Source organism: Bufo bufo, chromosome 7 (assembly GCF_905171765.1).
Source record: "Bufo bufo chromosome 7, aBufBuf1.1, whole genome shotgun sequence".
Lineage (NCBI taxonomy): Eukaryota > Metazoa > Chordata > Amphibia > Anura > Bufonidae > Bufo > Bufo bufo.
Window position 1 is genome coordinate 74,650,087 of NC_053395.1, and position 12,529 is coordinate 74,662,615.

Here is a 12,529-nt window from a genome sequence, read left to right on the forward strand (position 1 = left end):
TAGTGATGGAGACAGCGAGCAGGACAGTGTTGTGGCCTTTCTGGACACAATTCTACACCCTGATTTTAGAGCTTGATATAGAATATGGTCATCATATAATATAGGCAGACATTTTTGTATTACGGAACTGATTGCATTAAATTCACTGCTATAAATCAATGATAAAGTAGGGATTCTGTTCTGGTCACTGTCTCCAGACACCCCGACACCGTCAGCAGCCAATTTTTTATCAGACTTGTTTTTTTGTCTTCCGAATAACATGTCTTCTCTGTCTTTTTTTGACGCTATCTCTCGCCCCCTTTTAATCATCCACATTGGATAATTTCTGTCCCTCAATCTTTTTTCCACTTTATTGAACTCTTCTTCCAGTTTGTCTGTCTCGCTACAGTTTCTAGCTATACGTGTTCGTTTGTCTCTTAGGTCTATAGGACCATGGCTAGACAATGCGTCTTTTTCTTCCTGCAATCAAGTGGTTAAAAACTGGTTTTAGCAGTGTTCCTATGCTTCACTGCAAGCCATGTATCCAGTTTTTGCTACTTGCATATTACGAGTGCCGTATGAAAACAGTACCACTGTTGTTTGCTGAATTGCAATAAGAAACTTCTTGACAATTTTGTATACAATATAAATAATATCATCAAAGTGTCTAATATAATTTGCTATGATACAAGAGGCCATAGTCTGTGGAAGTTCTGATGGCCATTGTCTTTTTTCTTGTTTTATTTTATGTAATATGTTTGAATATGTATGATATATTGGCTGTTTCAGTGACGATATGTTCACACTATGCGGTTATTGACAGCGAATGAGTGATTCGGCAATTCTAGGGTTAACATACCCAAATCATTGTCCGCATAGTGTGATAGCAATCATACTAATCACTGTTGCAGCTAATGAAAGGGTGTGCCAATATGTGTGGCAACCTATGGAGTTGAAGACTCCTTCCCCGTTCCAGGGGGGGAGTGTTTTCTAACCCCCTTAAATAGGAATGCCACACTTGGCATAGTGTTACGACTAAGGGTGCTAAACCCGAAACGCGTCAACGCTTGTCATGTGGAAGGTGGTGATGTCTGTCAATTTTACATGATCATTAAAGCAAAGCTGATAGAGGAACCGCATGTGTCTCCAGGACCTTCCTTCTCCATTTACCTGCATCTGCCAGTACCCTTTCGTGAGGTCCAAAACAGAAAAATACTGGGCTTGTCCTAACCTCTCGATGAGCTCATCCACCCGGGGCATGGGATACACATTGAATTTGGAAACCTCGTTAAGTTTTCGACAGTCGTTACAAAACCGCAACGTCCCGTCTGACTTGGGTATCAATACTATAGGACTGGCCTACTCACTTTTTGACTCCTCAATGACGTCTAGCTGCAACATTAGCTGCACCTCCTCCGATATTGCCTGTCGCCGAGCCTCGGGTACCCATATGGTTTTAATCTGACTTTTGCCTGAGGCTCAGTGACAATGTCATGCTGGATTATGGAAGTGCGTCCAGGGAGGTCCGAGAACACATCCGTGTTCCGACTAATGAACTCCCTGGCCTCCTGAGTCTGTTTAGAGGAGAGGCTGTTAGCAATTTTTACTGCCTCTCTTGCATCAGACAGAGGGGCCGGTACCTCTTCTCTGTCTGATCCGAAACCGGTCGATTTTCTGCATTGCTGTATGTTGGTTTTTATCTGCATGGGATTAAATAAAGCCTCAAGTATTTTTCAGTGAAGCTGGACCGTCTTTCTTTTTATTGGAATCTGCTGTGCGCCTAAGGTTCAGGGCGAGGTCCGGGCTCCTGGCTTCCTGTGGATGAGCGCGACATCTTCCAGTGTTGCTCCAAAGTCTGTCTGAACTAGGTCAGTGCTCCCAAGGAGATTTACTAGGCGAATTACATCCCTCTATGTGCAGTAGGATTTTATAATACCAACTAAGCTATAATGCAGCATTCTTCACGTAAAGCTTTTGACGATTGCCAAGATAGATTGCTAAAAATGAATACTATATTTGATGTGGATAACAAAGATACGCAGGATACTCTGAATCTGAAGATCCAAATGTTATCCTTGGAAAAACTGCTCACCAAGAAGATGAGAACCTGGTGGGATTTAACAAGCCTAACTAAGTATTTGGACAAACAGATGATAGCGCGCGGCTTGCGCCTACGAAAAAAACCTACTACCGTCTACTCTGATGACTTCACTAGCAAGTGGCAACTCATTTTATCTGACTGTTCATTTAAACTTATGGAACTTATTATTTCTTATGAGGAACAATCATTATCCACTTTGCGTGAGGAAATTAAGGTTACACAGGAATTGATAACCCCTCTGGCTAATACTGAGACATTCATAGAACTGGATCAGAGACTCCAAAAGAGTTTAAATACAATGGAGGACAGTTTGACTCACATCAAACAAGAGAAATACAACCGTGACATGCAGGATTATAGGTCTAATAATGTGTATAATTGGACTGATATGCGTACCTATACATCTCGCTCTATTATGAAACGACGTCAGTACTATAAAAAGAATAGAGGTAACAAAGTGGCTTTTAGCTCCACTGACGCTGAATCCTCTGATTCCGCCCCAGAATCATCTGTGTTATCCTCTGCTAATCATTCAGGCACTGCACATGACACCAATCCCAATACAAATGCTATTACAAGGCCGTCAAAAAACGCCGTGCAGGGCGGAAGCATGCAAGGAGGAGGTCGCTATCCGTCACGCCACAGAAATACTTAAACAACATTCAAGTCATTAACCTATCAGCTAAGGTCTTCTCACAATTGCAAATTAATGTTCTTGCCAAAGGTTTATCTTTTTCTCCCACAGTGCACTTTGATGTATATCGCACTTTACTTGATGTCAACCGTTTTGCACGCAATCTTACCATTAAAAAACACTTTTCTGATATAGATAATGTTGGTATAGGTTCTGCAGAGGCTGATACAACTCAGTCAAATTTTTCTGTTGATCAGATGTCTTCCTTTTCCTTTCAGGAATTATCACACATTGCCTCTATGCAGACTATGCGTTTTCTCTCTGGGATTGATCCAGAGCGGCAGGTGCACAGTGACTTTGCAAATAATTTTCGCACCTATAACAGAGACTTTTATCCCATTCAGTCACGCACCCCCGCTCTTGATCAATTCCAAGATAATGTAGAACGTGATTTGGTTGAACTTGATAGGGTGTCTCAGAGTAGAGATACAAATGACAGTAAAAATAATCTCATGGCCAGTGAACGCAGAGCATTAAAAGAATTGAAAAGTATGTCTGACATAATTGTGAGAAAGGCTGATAAGGGGGGAGCGGTGGTTATCTTGGATAGACTCGTGTATGCCGCACAAAATGAGCTTATGCTCTCTGATTCCGCCCCCTATACCGGGTTGAAACAGGATCCCACCGCTCCCTTTCAAACCCTTTTGAGGAGTATCTTGGAGGAGGGACTGGATAGTGGATACTTGGACCAAAAACAATTTGACTATATTTTTGTCTCTTATCCAGTGGTCCCCATCTTCCATTCCCTCCCCAAGATACATAAAGAGGGATTCCCACCCCCTATGCGCCCTATAGTTTTGGGTATTGGGTCTTTCTCAGAGAATCTGTCATCCTGGGTGGACAGTATGTTGCAGCCACTGGTACAGTGTATTCCTGGTTTTCTGAAGGACACTGCTTCAGTTTTACAGGCCTTCCATTCCTTCTAGTGGTCCTCTGATCTTTCTTGGATCTCTGCTGATGTCGCTTCTCTGTACACGGCCATCCCCCAGGATCTCGCCATTATCTCCTTGGGTTGGTTTTTGAGTCTTTATTCCAATTTCTCATTACCCTTTAGAGATTTCCTCTGCAAAGTTGTATTATTTCTTATGCAGCACAAATATTTTATGTTTAATGGGAGTTTTTTTCTCCAATGCAGAGGAGTCTCTATGGGGGCCCGTTTCTCACCATCGCTTGCAAACATTTATATGGCATGGTGGGAACATCATTTTCTATTCTCTGATTCCAACCCATGGAGTGGATCTGTCCGGTGGTACGGTCGCTACATCGATGACCTGCTCTTTGTTTGGTCGGGCGATGTGGCGGCCGTACCATCATTCGGATCCTTCCTCAATGCTAATAATTGCAATTTACGTTTTTCTCTAAATTCGCATAAGACCCTAATATCCTTTTTGGATTTGTGTTTGGTGGGGGACGTGGGGGTTGGCTGTGTACAGAGTCGCACGTATAGAAAAGTAACCGCAGGAAACACCATCCTGCATGCGGGATCCTGTCATCCTGCACATACTGTCCACAACATCCCCAGGGGTGAATATATTTGCGCTTTGCGCAATTGCTCCTCTAGTGAAACCTGTATTGAAGAAATGAATACTGTCACCACCCGTCTCCTAGCCAGGAATTATCCCAGCAGACTTTTAAACCGATCCAAAAATATGGTTTCCACTATGTCTCGGGATAATCAAATTTTCCCAAACAATAAGCCCAAACTTGGTCATAAAGAGAAGCAAGTGATTTTTTCCACGAGGTATAGCTGTGAATACTCACAAATATGTAACATTGTCAAAAGACATTTTCATCTTCTCAAATATGACCAAGTCTGGGGTGATGTTGTAAAAAGCGGTGTTAAATGTGTTGCCCGACGTGCTGTTACTTTAGCTAATATGGTGAGCCCCTCTCTTTACCAGGATAAACCTGGGTCCCAGCCTACCTGGCTGAGACACATAGGTAATTTTAAATGTGTGCATAAAAAATGCACATGTTGCTCACATATGAGGATGGGCCCACATATTTTGTCTACAAGTAATCACACTACTCACACTATTCAGCAATACATTAATTGCAACACCACATATGTGGTATATTGCATAACATGTTCTCTGTGTAATCTAGAGTACGTCGGGTGCACATTAAACTGCTTAAAAGTTCGAATTTGCCGTCATATCTCTGATGTACCCCATGCTAAAATAAAAAATGTTTCTGCCGCAAGTCTGCATTTCGCTGCGGTTCATAATGGTAATACAGATAGCATGTCAGTACAAGGAGTAGAGAGGGTTAACAGACCAAGCAGAGGCGGTGATCACAAGAAAAAGTTGCTCAATCGTGAGTGCTTCTGGATCTTCAAATTAGGCTCACGGATACCGTCAGGATTGAACAGGCGTCATGATTCTATTCTACATTACTAATATTTTTACTTCTTTTTTACTATTGTAATTTGTAAATTTTATCTTACTTTCTATGTCTTTTGGCATGTTGTAATTGTTATGCACTTTATCTGTGGAGGATGTCATCAGGAGGTGTGTCCTGTACCTGATTGTGATCACCTGTTCTCAGTGGTTCACTATTTAGTCTCGACTTCACCTCCTACTGATGCACATCATGACTAAGGATCCACATCTATAGTGATCCGAAACCGGTCGATTTTCTGCATTGCTGTATGTTGGTTTTTATCTGCACGGGATTAAATAAAGCCTCAAGTATTTTTCAGTGAAGCTGGACCGTCTTTCTTTTTATTGGACTCTTCTCTTAGAAAACCAGGCCGCAGGCTGACTTCTGTACAGGTTTCCCTATCTTTCCACGGTTTGAGTAAATTCACATGGTAAACCTGCTCTGGCTTTCGCCGCCCTGGCTGATGTACCTGTCACGAGGGTATCAAGAGCCACGTCTGACTCCGTTATACCCGAGGTCAGGAAGTCGCAGCGGGTGGCTGTGCGCTCTATATCTAAAGATCATGGTGTTTCTTAGTTATTGTTTTCTGTGTTTGCCTTGCTATCCTTTTTGTCTCTCTCAGGGATCCGTAGCTTCTCCTCCTCAGCTGTTTCGTGTCTGCCACTCCCTACCTCCTTATATTCTCCCCTCACACTTCTCTAGTTGCCAGTTATAGAGCTTCCTGCCTGGACATCTATACTGACCCACTGGAGTGGTTAATCCTGGTTGTTGTTCCTGTGTGCTACCCTCCGGATCCCTGTTTGGCTTATTGTTGTCTCCTGTTGTCGCCCACCTGGGAATATATGTTGAGTCTGTGTTGTCTGTCCTCCCCTTGGTGTTTTCCCTTAGAGTTAGTGGTGCGGACTAGTGTTCCCATCGCCCTGTTCACTACCTAGGGCTCAGCTCAGGGAAAGCCAGGGCTTTAGGCACGTGATCGGCGTACGGGTGAGGAACCCGTCTAGGGACGTCAGGGCAGCCAGGTGCCAGCCGCCAGGTGAGTCAGGGGTCACCATCTTCCCTCTCACTTGGGCAGGGCCTTCCTCGTTCCCTCCCTCTGTGTCACGTATGTGATAGCCACGCCGACCGTGATATTATAACTGGCCCTTACTTTTTGAGAAAAAAAAAAAACATTTTTTTTTTAATTTTTTGTTTGTTGTTTTTTTTTCTCTCTCTACTTAGAATCCAATATGGATCCTATTGATGCCTTGGCAGAACAGCTTCAAAGCCTGTCTTTGGAGGTGGCAGGATTGAAGGCGTCTGTTCTCCAACAACAGCAGCAAGTGCAGCAGACCGCACCCCCAGCGGTTGCTATGGGTAACCAGGTTGTCACTGAACCCAAGGTTGCTCTTCCCGACAGATTTTCTGGGGGAAGGGACAAATTTGCAACGTTCCGTGAGGCCTGCAAATTATATTTTAAGTTGCGCCCTTACTCCTCAGGTCATGAAGAACAGCGGGTTGGGATTGTCATTTCCCTGCTTCAGGGGGATCCGCAATCCTGGGCGTTCTCGTTACCCCCTGGTTCTCAGGCTCTTCGGTCAGTGGAGGGATTTTTTGGGGCTTTGGGTCTCATATATGATGACCCTGACCGAGTCGCCCTGGCTGAGTCGAAGTTACGGAGACTCCTACAGGGAGATCGGTCAGCAGAGGAATATTGCTCAGAGTTCCGTAGGTGGGCTACGGATACTCAGTGGAACGACCCGGCTCTCAGGAGTCAGTTCTGCTCTGGGTTATCTGAAAGGGTTAAGCATGCACTGGCGCTGTATGAGACCCCCCTTTCCCTTGATGCTGTTATGTCCCTCTCTATCAGAATAGATAGACGTCTTAGGGAGAGATCGAAAATTCCGGAGCAATTGGTTACCTCTCCCAAGCAACAGTCAGCCTGTACTGACTTAGATGAGCCTATGCAGCTAGGCGGAACTTCTCGTCAGGTCCGTCCTCCCGAGATTCGCCGTAGGGGGGGGGCTTGTTTTTTCTGTGGGGGGAGGGGTCATTTCATTAATGTCTGTCCCTCCTTTCTCAAAAACAAAAGACCGTCGGAAAACTACTAACCCCGGGCTGTGCGGAGGATGTCAGCCGGGGGGTATACGTTTCCTCCATACGAACATCTCAATTTATGTTACCAGCGGTCATTGTTTTTGGTGTTAAGACGGAGTCTATTTCTGTTTTTCTAGACAGTGGAGCAGGGGTAAACTTGATTGATGCCCATTTTGCCCGCACTATGGGTTTGTCTCTCTGTACGCTGCAGAGACCTATTCCCGTATTCGCTATAGATTCTGCTCCTCTGTCTCAGAGAAACCTCACCCACATTGTTCGTAATTTACACCTTCGGGTAGGGGACCACCATAATGAGTGTCTTTCATGTTACGTTCTGGAGGGCCTTCCCTCTCCGGTGGTATTGGGTCTTCCCTGGTTGGTAGCGCACAATCCAGTGGTGGATTGGCAGGCCAGGGAGATATTAGAGTGGAGTGAGCATTGCAGAGAGAATTGCTTAAATAACAATTGCTTAATCGCCTCCATAGCTTCCCTACCTACATTTATTTCGGACTTTGAGGACGTTTTTTCTGAAAAGGGTTGTCAGAAACTACCACCTCATCGTCCTTATGATTGCCCGGTTAACCTGATTCCCGGGGAAAAATTACCCAAGTCCAGGTTGTATAATCTTTCAGGTCCCGAGAGACAAGCCATGAAAGATTATATCTCCGAGAGTCTGGCTAAGGGACACATCAGACCCTCTTCTTCACCCGTGGCTGCAGGGTTTTTCTTTGTTAAAAAGAAAGATGGGGGCCTGCGTCCTTGCTTAGATTTCCGTGAGTTAAACCAGATAACCATCCGTGACCCATACCCTCTTCCTCTCATTCCTGACCTTTTTAATCAGATTGCGGGTGCTAAGTGGTTCTCCAAACTTGATCTTAGGGGGGCCTACAATCTGATTCGCATCAGGGAAGGGAATGAGTGGAAGACAGCTTTTAACACCCCTGAGGGGCATTATGAAAATCTTGTTATGCCTTTCGGTCTGACCAATGCCCCTGCTGTCTTCCAACATTTCGTTAATGATATTTTTAGTCATCTCATCGGCAGGTTTGTAGTCATATACCTAGATGATATCTTAATTTATTCGGCTGATCTGAAAACACATGAGGTGCATATCAGGCAAGTACTGCAGGTCCTACGGACGAATAAATTATATGCGAAAATTGAAAAATGTGTCTTCGCTGTTCAGGAATTACAGTTCCTGGGATATCTATTATCTGCTTCAGGTTTCCGCATGGATCCTGGGAAGGTCCAGGCAATTTTAGATTGGGATCTTCCTGAGAACCTTAAAGCCCTACAACGGTTTTTGGGTTTCGCTAATTTCTATAGAAAGTTCATTAAAAATTATTCAGTGATCGTTAAACCCCTTACCGACATGACTAGGAAGGGGACAGATTTTTCCAAATGGTCTGACGCCGCTAAAGATGCATTTTCCTCTCTAAAGGAGAGGTTTACCTCGGCACCTGTTCTAATTCAACCTGATGTCTCCCAGCCTTTTATTGTCGAGGTAGATGCGTCAGAGGTGGGAGTGGGAGCTGTATTGTCTCAGGGTCCGTCTCCTGGCAAATGGCGTCCTTGCGCTTTCTTTTCCAAAAAATTATCTTCTGCAGAGAAGAATTATGATATTGGAAATAGGGAACTGTTGGCGATTAAACTGGCGCTTGAAGAGTGGCGTCACTTCTTAGAGGGAGCAATCCACCCCGTCACGGTGATTACGGATCACAAGAACCTTCTGTACCTAGAATCGGCTAAACGTCTCACCCCTAGACAAGCTAGGTGGTCGCTATTCTTTACCAGATTTAACTTTGTAATCACCTATCGTCCTGGGGCAAAAAATTCCAAGGCAGACGCATTATCTCGTAGTTTCCCTGGAGGGGGTAATGTTTGTGATCCGGTACCTATTTTACAAAGAGGAGTGGTTGTCTCTGCTGTACACTCTGTTCTAGAGGGAAAGGTGTTAGAGGCTCAGGGGGACGCCCCGGCCTCTTGCCCCTCAGAGAAATTGTTTGTACCGTTAAACCTGCGTCTTGAATTATTAAAAGAACATCATAATTCGGCACTTGCTGGACACCCGGGTAGTAAAGCAACCTTGGAGCTTTTATCTCGTCGTTTTTGGTGGCCAAGGTTGCGTCAGGATGTAATGGATTTCGTGTCTACTTGTTCTACTTGTGCACGCGCGAAAGTCTCTCATACACGTCCAGCAGGGTCTTTATTGCCACTTTTCATTCCCAATAGGCCATGGACACATCTGTCTATGGATTTCATCACTGACTTACCGTTGTCGGCGGGTAAAACAGTTATCTTGGTAGTAGTAGACAGGTTTAGCAAAATGGTACACTTTATTGCGCTACCCGCACTTCCTAATGCTAAAACTCTCGCTCAGGTGTTTATCAGTGAAATCGTGAAGCTTCACGGGGTCCCTTCCGATGTGGTTTCGGATCGGGGAACCCAGTTTATTTCTAAGTTTTGGAAAGCTTTTTGTTCCCGTTTGGGGGTTCACTTGTCCTTTTCCTCAGCTTTCCATCCTCAGTCGAATGGACAGACTAAGCGTACCAACCAAAACCTAGAAACATATTTAAGGTGTTTTGTGTCTGAAAACCAAGAGTTGTGGTCATCATACTTACCGTTAGCTGAGTTTGCCATAAATAATCATTATCAGGAGTCCACTGGCAAGTCACCATTCCTTGGTGCATACGGTTTTCATCCCCAATTTTGTACTTTCAAAGAGGGGGGGGTCTTCTGGGGTTCCCGAAGAGGAAAGGTTTTCTTCATCTCTTTCATCGGTATGGCAGAAGGTGCAAGTTAACTTGAAAAAGATGAGTGGTAAATATAAATGCATGGCCGATAAGAAACGGTCGCCAGGTCCGGACCTAGGAGTGAATGACTATGTGTGGTTGTCTACTAGGAATATTAAGTTGAAGGTTCCTTCTTGGAAACTGGGTCCTAGGTTCATTGGTCCCTATAAAATAGTAGCCGTCATTAACCCTGTGGCTTTTCGCCTGGAGCTACCTCAGACTTTTAAGATCCATAACGTCTTCCATAAATCGTTACTCAAGAAGTATGTTCCACCTCTAGAACCATCGCCGCTGCCACCTCCTCCTGTTATTGTGGATGGTAATCTGGAGTTTCAAATAGCCAGAATTGTTGATTCTCGTCGGGTCCGCCGCTCTCTTCAGTATCTTGTGCATTGGAGGGGTTACGGTCCCGAGGAAAGAATGTGGGTTCCAGCGTCAGAGGTAAACGCCAACAGGTTAATTCAGACTTTCCATGCCTCTCATCCGGAGAGACCTGGTCCTGAGTGTCCGGAGGCCCCTCGTGAAAGGGGGGGTACTGTCACGAGGGTATCAAGAGCCACGTCTGACTCCGTTATACCCGGGGTCAGGAAGTCGCAGCTCTATATCTAAAGATCATGGTGTTTCTTAGTTATTGTTTTCTGTGTTTGCCTTGCTATCCTTTTTGTCTCTCTCAGGGATCCGTAGCTTCTCCTCCTCAGCTGTTTCGTGTCTGCCACTCCCTACCTCCTTATATTCTCCCCTCACACTTCTCTAGTTGCCAGTTATAGAGCTTCCTGCCTGGACATCTATACTGACCCACTGGAGTGGTTAATCCTGGTTGTTGTTCCTGTGTGCTACCCTCCGGATCCCTGTTTGGCTTATTGTTGTCTCCTGTTGTCGCCCACCTGGGAATATATGTTGAGTCTGTGTTGTCTGTCCTCCCCTTGGTGTTTTCCCTTAGAGTTAGTGGTGCGGACTAGTGTTCCCATCGCCCTGTTCACTACTTAGGGCTCAGCTCAGGGAAAGCCAGGGCTTTAGGCACGTGATCGGCGTACGGGTGAGGAACCCGTCTAGGGACGTCAGGGCAGCCAGGTGCCAGCCGCCAGGTGAGTCAGGGGTCACCATCTTCCCTCTCACTTGGGCAGGGCCTTCCTCGTTCCCTCCCTCTGTGTCACGTATGTGATAGCCACGCCGACCGTGATAGTGCCTTGTAGTTTACATCTCCAATTTTATCGAGTACCTCGTAGGGCTCCTGCCAACTAGACAAGAACTTACTATCCACCACGACAAGGTAACGATCACAAAGGGGAATTGACACATGTATGTGCCTTTTTTTTTTTTTGCAGCCACAGTGCAGCACCAGAGGCCATAAAAATTAGGCATGTACACATGCCTGAAAAACAATGGTATTGTTGCAGCCGCTGTTGTAGCAGCGGCCGGAAAAATGTATGTTTTCCAAGCAGAAAGGTGACTAAAACATTGCGGCTTGAACCCTAGTTGGTGGCGGAGAATTCACAAAAGTCATCCGGTATGCAGACATTAAATACAGCAGCGTGGGGACCATTTTGAGGCCAAGGCATGTTATCAGGCCTTTTGTTAGTCAAACGTATCCCCCACTGTCAGTCCCTTCGGGATCCATGCCTCATTCATCTTAATGAAGGTGAGTTAATCAACACTTTTTTGACCGAGGCGACTTCTCTTGTCAGTGACAATGCCTCCTGCTGCACTGAAGGTCCTTTCTGACAGGACACTTGAAGCGGGGCAGGCCAGAAGTTCTATCGCAAACTGGGATAGCTCAGGCCACAGGTCAAGCCTGCACACCCAGTAGTCAAGGGGTTCATCGCTCCTCAGAGTGTCGATATCTGGCGAGGTAGTCTGCTACCTGTCGGTTGAGTCGTTCTCTAAGGCTGGACCCCAAAGGGCTGTGGTGATGTGTAGGACTGAAAAAGCTCTGCATGTCCTCCATCAACAACACGTCTGTAAAGCGTCCTGTCCTTGCCGGCGTGGTCGTGGGAGGAGGAGGATTACTTTCACCTCTTCCCCTGTTGGATTCCCGTTGTGCTGTGACATCCCCCTTATAAGCTGTGTAAAGCATATTTTTTAGTTTGGTTTTGAACTGCTGCATCCTTTCCGACTTTCTGTAATTTGGTAACATTTCCGCCACTTTCTGTTTATACCGGGGGTCTAGTAGCGTGGCCACCCAGTAGAGGTTGTTCTCCTTCAACCTTTTTATACGAGGGTCCCTCAACAGACATGACAGCATGAAAGACCCCATTTGCACAAGGTTGGATGCCGAGCTACTCATTTCCCGTTCCTCGTCCTAAATGATGTCATTGAGGGTCTTTTCTTCCCCCCAAGCCACGTACAACACCACGGGTCCCAGATAGGTGACAATAACGAGCACCCTGGGATGCCTGCTGTGGTTGGTCTTCCTCCTCCTCAAAGCCACATTCCTCCTCTGACTCCTCTTCCTCATACTCCTCTTCCAGCGTTGCCGCAGGTCCGGCAAGCGATGATGACAAGGCTGTT